The following is a 7,289-nucleotide window of genomic DNA, read 5'->3' as shown; positions in this document are numbered from 1 at the left end:
CATCAGCTTCCATAGCTCACTGTGCTATTGTCCTCGCAATGCGCTCAAACGTATACATGATAGACCTGCTAAAGATATATGTGACGGCTTTAGATCTGATGTCAGTTCGTGTGATGCCACTTTCTGTAAAGTTGTGGCCTGTGATGCCACTTTCTATGATGTCAATTCCTGTGATGCCATGTGTGATGTTGTGCGCCGTGATGTTGTGCAACGTAATGTCATGCGCCGTGATGTCACTTGCATACTGCCAAACTAGGTCAGTCCCTCCACTTCTTTTTGTAGGACTAGTGCCCTGTCCAGTCTATTTATCACTCTTCTCCCGATGTATTCGGTCAGTTGGGGCTTGTGCTCTTGCTTTACTGAAGAATGCCCAGGTCGGCGGTTTACGCCTCTCCTGAAGTTCCATTATTGCGATTAGCTCATAACGTCTGCAATATGGGGCATAGTGGGATTAGTCAGGCTGCATTTCTTGAATCCGGTAAAAGCATTGTACTTCTCGTCGCAAATGCAACATCCCCATAGGAAAAGGTGGTGGGCGGAATGCTTGGAAAAACTCTCCGCCACTGGCAGTCGCGCAGCTGTCTCCAGTCCACCGATGCCACCCATTCCACAGTTCCAAACAGTTACCAGTTAAAAGCAAAGCAGCCTGGTCCTGCTTCGAAAAGAACTATTTGGATGAGACTATTTGGAGGCATTTCACTCACCACCTTTGTGTTTTTTGCAAAATACCTACAGTCAAGGGGGAGAAAGAGTTGGTTTAAAACAATTACATAATTTACCCTCCTCTCCATAATACATGTTTTTCTTGTGAAGTGAACAACTTTACCACTCCTGAGTTTGCCCTTAGAAACCAGGCAGAGATGTATTCTTACAAGATTAGGGGTGCCAACCTGCACTGCTATTCTAACTTTGTTTAATCCCCAAATACTTTTTTAGTAAACAATTGATTCAATGTGTGCTGTTGAGTTCTTGCGGTCCAGCCTAAAGACCTCCTGTAACTACTTGAGAGAGAAGGTGCGGAGTAAGACCACGCCTGACACTCAGCGCATAGTTATAAAGTCCCTAAGGTTTCAACCAATGGTATATGATTAATCCTGTGAACCAGAACACTTATTTTTTATCACAACATTAAACATTTATTAAATCAACTTATTAGATGAATAATCTCATCAATATTCTCATGTATTAATACATTCAAAAGCAACTGAGTGCAATATATGCTTAGAAATCATATACAGTTCATAATTGTCAAAGAAACCTAACGTAAGTGAATAACAGCCCAATGCATTTCGGGGTGTGACCCTTCCTCAGGGGCCTAGACTTCTAGTTTCTTTTACATTCTTCATGACCTCCAGCTGGAACAGCAAAAATGCAGTATAGCAATGTTAAAGAGTAACCACAAAAAAATATGAACTGATAAACAACACAAACTTCAATGTATCAGAGAAGAATACAATATATCAGAGGAAAATACAAGGTATGCAATGTTGCGCTTGCCACCGCTATCGAAGAATAGAAATAAGTGACAGAGTAAAAAACAGAGTGACAATGAAAGAAAGTGAACGTAACACCCAAAGCATATGTGAAGTGCTATTCAAGAGTCCAACCAAAAACTTATTTTACTGAAAAGGTTTGCTACCCTGAGAACAACCATGCAACCCCGAGGTATGAGCAAGTAAAAAGCGTGATCACAGAGTTTTATCGGCAAACTGAAGCGAAGTTGATTTAATAAATGTTTAATATTGTGATCAAAAAGAAAAAAGTGTTCTGGTTCACAGGATTAACCTTAGAGATGTATTCTTGTCACGATTGTTCATGCCACAGTACACCAAAAGCCAGCACTGTGGAGGCCATTTTAGTCTGCATGGTGGAGATGGCCTTTCAAGTTGGAAATTAGGGGAGTTGTGCATTTACAGAACATTTTAAAATTTCAATTTTTTCGTTTGCCTTTATTTGTTTATACTTTATTAATCTGCTAATATTAATTCATTTTCTAATCTGTGGCAAACTCCCTGAGTAGGAGTAGTGGACCCCCATTGGAACCCGGACCACAGGTTAAGAACCACTTCTGTACAACATTGACAAACCCAAAACAGATAGCGCATTAATGCAAAGTGCACATGAATCATCACAAATGCATGTGTATGTGTCACAACGCTATGGGGGCTCCAGCATCACCAAGCATACATTTATGATACAAAGGCCACTTGCTTTAATTTAGTATTCCATGTCAGAGGCCCATCTTGGAGTGGTAAATAAAAAAATAAAAAGTGCAACAAAGAAATGAGCTGACCGGGACCAGACTGCAGCTGGACCATACTAAAGAGAAAATATACACACACAAAAACAAGTTCAGTCGGTCTCGGAAATGCAAGAGCTATTGACTTTGTCAATGTGTTTCAGCAATGCATGGCCAGATGGTAAAAGTTTCCCAGGCAGATGCAGCACCGAAGTGCCCGCAGCTGATGCGCTGTTACTCCTTTGAGTAACCACGGGCATACATGAACAAGGCTTCCCAAATTAAATTTACCAGTGGATAGAGAGCAAAACACAATATGAAATGTGTCCGTTCCCTTTAACGAGTGCTGCCTAAATTACCGAGTAAAATCAGGATACTTAATTTGTTCACCTCTCAAGAACAGAAGATACCGTCTGCTTAAGTGCCATTCATACTTGTGACTTGCATGTTACACACACATGCCTGCTGCAGGCACTCAACCCACTGAGCTATCCGACTGGCTAGAAGTATCACAGCTAACAATCATCAAAATGCAGAAATCAATGCGTGCATAGATTCAAATTTAGGAATCCTTTATTAAATCTATTCCCTCTTCCTACTACATGGTCTTTTGTGGGTCACAATTGTGTCTATGTGGTATGAAATAAACATGGTATAGTCTGACCCTACCTCTCTTCCAGTCAGTGAACTGGATTTACAACAACCAACTAGATGTCCAGGCCATTGCAAGAAAGTGGTTAGCCAGCTGATATAGGTCACTGTACTGTTATCAGTGGGTCAGCCTTTGGACATTCTGAGGTTGATAAAATTAATCCTATTAATTTGTGTAACAGGAACAAATTCTTGCAGTAATTCGATATGTCAGCCTTACTGTGTTAAAGAATAGTATTGTATTATTTTGTTAGCACTGTTAATATGGTTTGCACGGGGCTTAGAGACCGAGGATACGCAAAGTGCTTCTTTGGTGCCCATGGTAGGTTGCAGTTTTCAAAATTTGAGTTTTGTGAATTTACTTGGGTGCTGGCATCAACATTTACCAAACCTACATCTCAAAGGCAGGTTCCCGCCTGTTGAAAATACATTTGTTTATTTTATCTTGCAATATACCTTTTACTGATCATTTGCTTTTAACCTGTAATTCTGCAACATAACAAACTTTGCTTTGTACTGTGTGCTGTATTCTAAACCACAAAACGCTTACTATACCGATATACTCCAGCGCCTAGGAGTGCAGTTGGTGGCATATGGTGCTTTACAATGACCATCCACAGAACTGAAACAATCCCTTCCCGCAGTCTGTTTTATTAGTAACCAGTGAGCCCGTTATGATGAGTTCCTGTTTTTTGTAACTATCTCAGGGGTGGGGCAGGAGGTGTAAAAGAGTGAGTGAAGGGTAACTGAAAACAGTAATCACATGACCTTGCAGGGCAATGAAGACCCTGGAGAATTTTGAGGATGTAGAGTCATCAAATAGGTATTTGTAGATGTGACTTGTCACCCCGGGGGTTCACCAGGCACTGTGCTGTAGGTTTCAATCGGAAAGCCAGGTCTCGAGTTCCATCCTGAAGTGGTTCAGGGAGGGTGAGGTGCGGAGGTGGAGAGGGAGGGTGTTCCAGGCTTTGGGAGAGAGGTGAGAGAAGGAGCATCCCCCGGTGCAGCTGCATGAACTCTGTGCGAGGTTAGTGGGTTGGAGATGTCTGGATGGTTGGCGAAAGGTCAGGTGGCGATTCATGTAGTTTGGTCCTAGATTGTGGAGGGCTTTGTACGCATGGGTCAAAAGCTTGAACTGGCCTCTCTTCTGGACAGGGAGCCAGGGGAGGGCTTCAGGTGTTGGGTGATGTGTGTCCTTTTGGGCAGGTTAAGGATCAGCCTAGATGCTGCGTTCTGGATTGTCTTGAGTCTTTGAATGAGTTCAGAGGTTGTGCCGGCGTAGAGTGCATTGCCGTAGTCAAGTCTGTTGGTGATGAGGGACTGCGTCACAGTTTTTCTGGTGCTGATGGGGAGCCACATGAAGATCTTTTTGATCATGCGGATCGTGTGAAAGAGCTGAGGAGACGGTGTTTAATTGGCATTTCATGGAGCGTTCACTGTCTAGTACGATGCAGAGGTCGCGGGCATGGTCTTTCGGCGTGGGGCCGAAGATTAGGACTTCCTTCTTGTCCGTGTTCAGTTTGAGGTAGTTATCTCTCATCCATGTAGCGACATTCATTATGCAGTTGTGAAAGTTGGTCTGTGTGAGTGTGGGGTTCGCCGAGAGTGACAGGACTCTGTATAGTAAACCACAAAATGGTTACTATACAGATGCAGTCCAGCGCCTGGGAGTGCAATTGGTGGCATGTGGCGCTTTACAATGACCTTCCAGTGAAATGAAACAAGGCCTTCGGGTAGCTTGTTTTATTAGTAACTAGTGAGCCCTTTATGACGTGATCCTGTTTTTATAACTATCTCAAGGGGGGGGGAGGGGGGGGGAGGGAGGTGAAAACAAGTGAGTGCAGCAGGGGCGTAGCTTGAGGGGGGTGGGGTGCTTTGGGTGTTACATCCCCCCAATAAATGTTATTTTTGATAAATAGTTGGCTACAGCTGCTTTCAATCAGGTACTGTGAGGTCCCCAGGAATCTTTACATACACACAGACAAAAACGCACACTCTCTCTCTCCCTGGTTTGAAATTCCTAATTTTTTTTAAAGTTATTTTACAAAATATTGTGGTTTTTCTCACCTAGTGCCCCTACCAATCCACATTCCTCTCCCCTTCCTATTAGGACCCTTTCTTGCACCCTGCTTGCCTTACGATGTATTTTAACATTTTATGTCAGCGTGATTGTTGGAAAATCTGAAACTCTCCTCCCCCATCTTATTGACCAAGCTACACCCCCAGAGTGAAGGACAGCTGAAATTAAGCGGTCACATGACTTTGCAAGGCAATGGAGACCATGGAGGGGATTGCCGACGTACAATGTGCTGTACTGTAAACCACAAACCGCTTACTATACAGATGCAGTCCTGCGCCTAGGAATGCAGTTGGTGGCATATGGTGCTTTACAATAACAATCCAGTGAATTGAAACAAATTTTAGGTTATGTTACTTATATTTGTAGAGCGCACGGTTACACGGAGGTGTCCTAGCGCTGGTAGCTCAACTCTACTGAGAAACAGGGTGGCACGGAGAGAAATGTGGCTGGAGGGAAGTTATAAGATAAAAAGCCAGGTTTTGAGTTGTTTCCTGAAAGCGAGGAGGTTCGTGGAGTTCCTCAAACTCCAAGGGAGGGAATTCCACGCTTTGGCCGCACCTGTAATGAAACTTCTACCCCCCCCCCACGAAGCTTTCTTCGTGGGTGGTATGCTCACAAATTTGTCTCCTTGTGACGGAGGGTTCTTATGGGCGTGTACCATTGAAACTGGCGAGTCAAAAACTCGGGACCCTGACCATGTAATGCCTCAAAGACAATACAAAGTGACTTAAATTGCGCCCTTTTCATAATGGGCAGCCAGTGGAGTCTTTTGATTTCTTTGGCAACCAATACGAATATGGGGGTGCCTGTCACCAGCCTTGCTGCTGCATTTTGCAAGATCTGCAATCTGTTCAGAAGTTGCTCTAAGATGTTTAAATAGAGCCCATTGCAGTAGTCCAGTCGGGAGTTGATATGGATGAGACGACTGTTCGTAAGCTGTCTTCTGGCAAGAAAGCTTTGACCTTTTTTTTTAGCAGTTTAAGGGAGTGAAAGGTGGCCAAGGTAGTCACTTTTATCTGGTGCTCAAAGTTCAATCTGTCGCCCACCATAATGCCTACATTTTTTGCCTTCTTCGTGGGCTTGGGGAGGATACCCAGATCTGCTGGCCACCAGTCTGGGGTCCAGAAGTTGACCTGGTTTCCAAAAGTGAGGATTTCGGTTTTCCCTGAGTTTAGTTTTAGGCAGTTTTGCGACATCCACAAATTGACTGCTCCCATACAGTCATGAAATTTCTTGCTGATGCCTGCTTCATGTCTTGGTAGAAATGACAACAATTTGTGTGTCGTCTGCATAGGACGTGAGGCTAAAGTCATAAGATCTGATCAAGGGCGCCAAGGGTATCACATATACATTAACAAGCATTGGCATAGCCAATAGGTCTCGCCTTTGGGACTTTATAAGTGTTTAGCTATGCAACAGTTGCATAACTAAATACTTATAAGGTCCCAAAAGCGAGACCTATTGGCTATGCAGTGCGGCCGCGAAAGTGAAAGTGATCGCGATCAAACATCAAAGGGGCCGTGCGGCCGTGAAAGTAATCGCGGTAAAGCGCGGCGCGTGCGCCCGCGCACATGCACTGTAGCTCTAGGCTGGCCTGGTAGCACTTTTTGGAGCCCTCTCAATAAGTCTCGCCAGACCAGCCCATGCGCTGGGTCAGGCGAGACCTAAAAAGGGTCGGGCTAAGGGCCGATCTCTGTGGAACACCACATGGTAGTAAAAAGGGTTTAGAGTCAAATTTCCCTAAGGATACTGTTTGTTTCCTGTCAATTAAAAACGCTTTTAACAACCTCCATGCCTTTCCTTTGATTCCAATCTTGGACAGATGGTCGTGTCGAAGGCCGCGGACAAGTCCAGCATGTGGGCCGCCTCACCACCTTGGTCCAAGGCTTTCCTGATTTCTTTTGTTGACTTTATCTAGGCGGTCTCTGTACTGTGCCCTGCTCTAAAGCCGTACTGCGTGGGATCCAGTAACTTGCTTTTGTAGAGAAATGCACTCAACTGAGCGTTTATTTCTTTTTCCACCATTTTTGCTGGCAATGGAAGGCGGGAGATGGGTCTGTAGTTGTTTGGATCATTTGGGTCCAAATTATTTTTTTTTCAAAAGTGGGAGTATAGAGGCCCACTTTCAGCATCTAGGGAATCACCTTTTTCAAACATGGCATTGAAAACTGATGTCAGGGTGGTAGCAATTGGTTCCAGGGCTAATTTGGCCACTGTCACTGGACAGGGGGCATAGAGCCCAGTAGCATCTTTGTGTCATTGATACTGAGTGGGGCGAATTTCTTGAGTGTGGGACCTGCTCCAATGACTTGCTTTGAG

Source organism: Triturus cristatus, chromosome 11 (genome assembly GCF_964204655.1).
Source record: "Triturus cristatus chromosome 11, aTriCri1.1, whole genome shotgun sequence".
NCBI lineage: Eukaryota > Metazoa > Chordata > Amphibia > Caudata > Salamandridae > Triturus > Triturus cristatus.
This window is presented reverse-complemented; position numbering follows the sequence as displayed.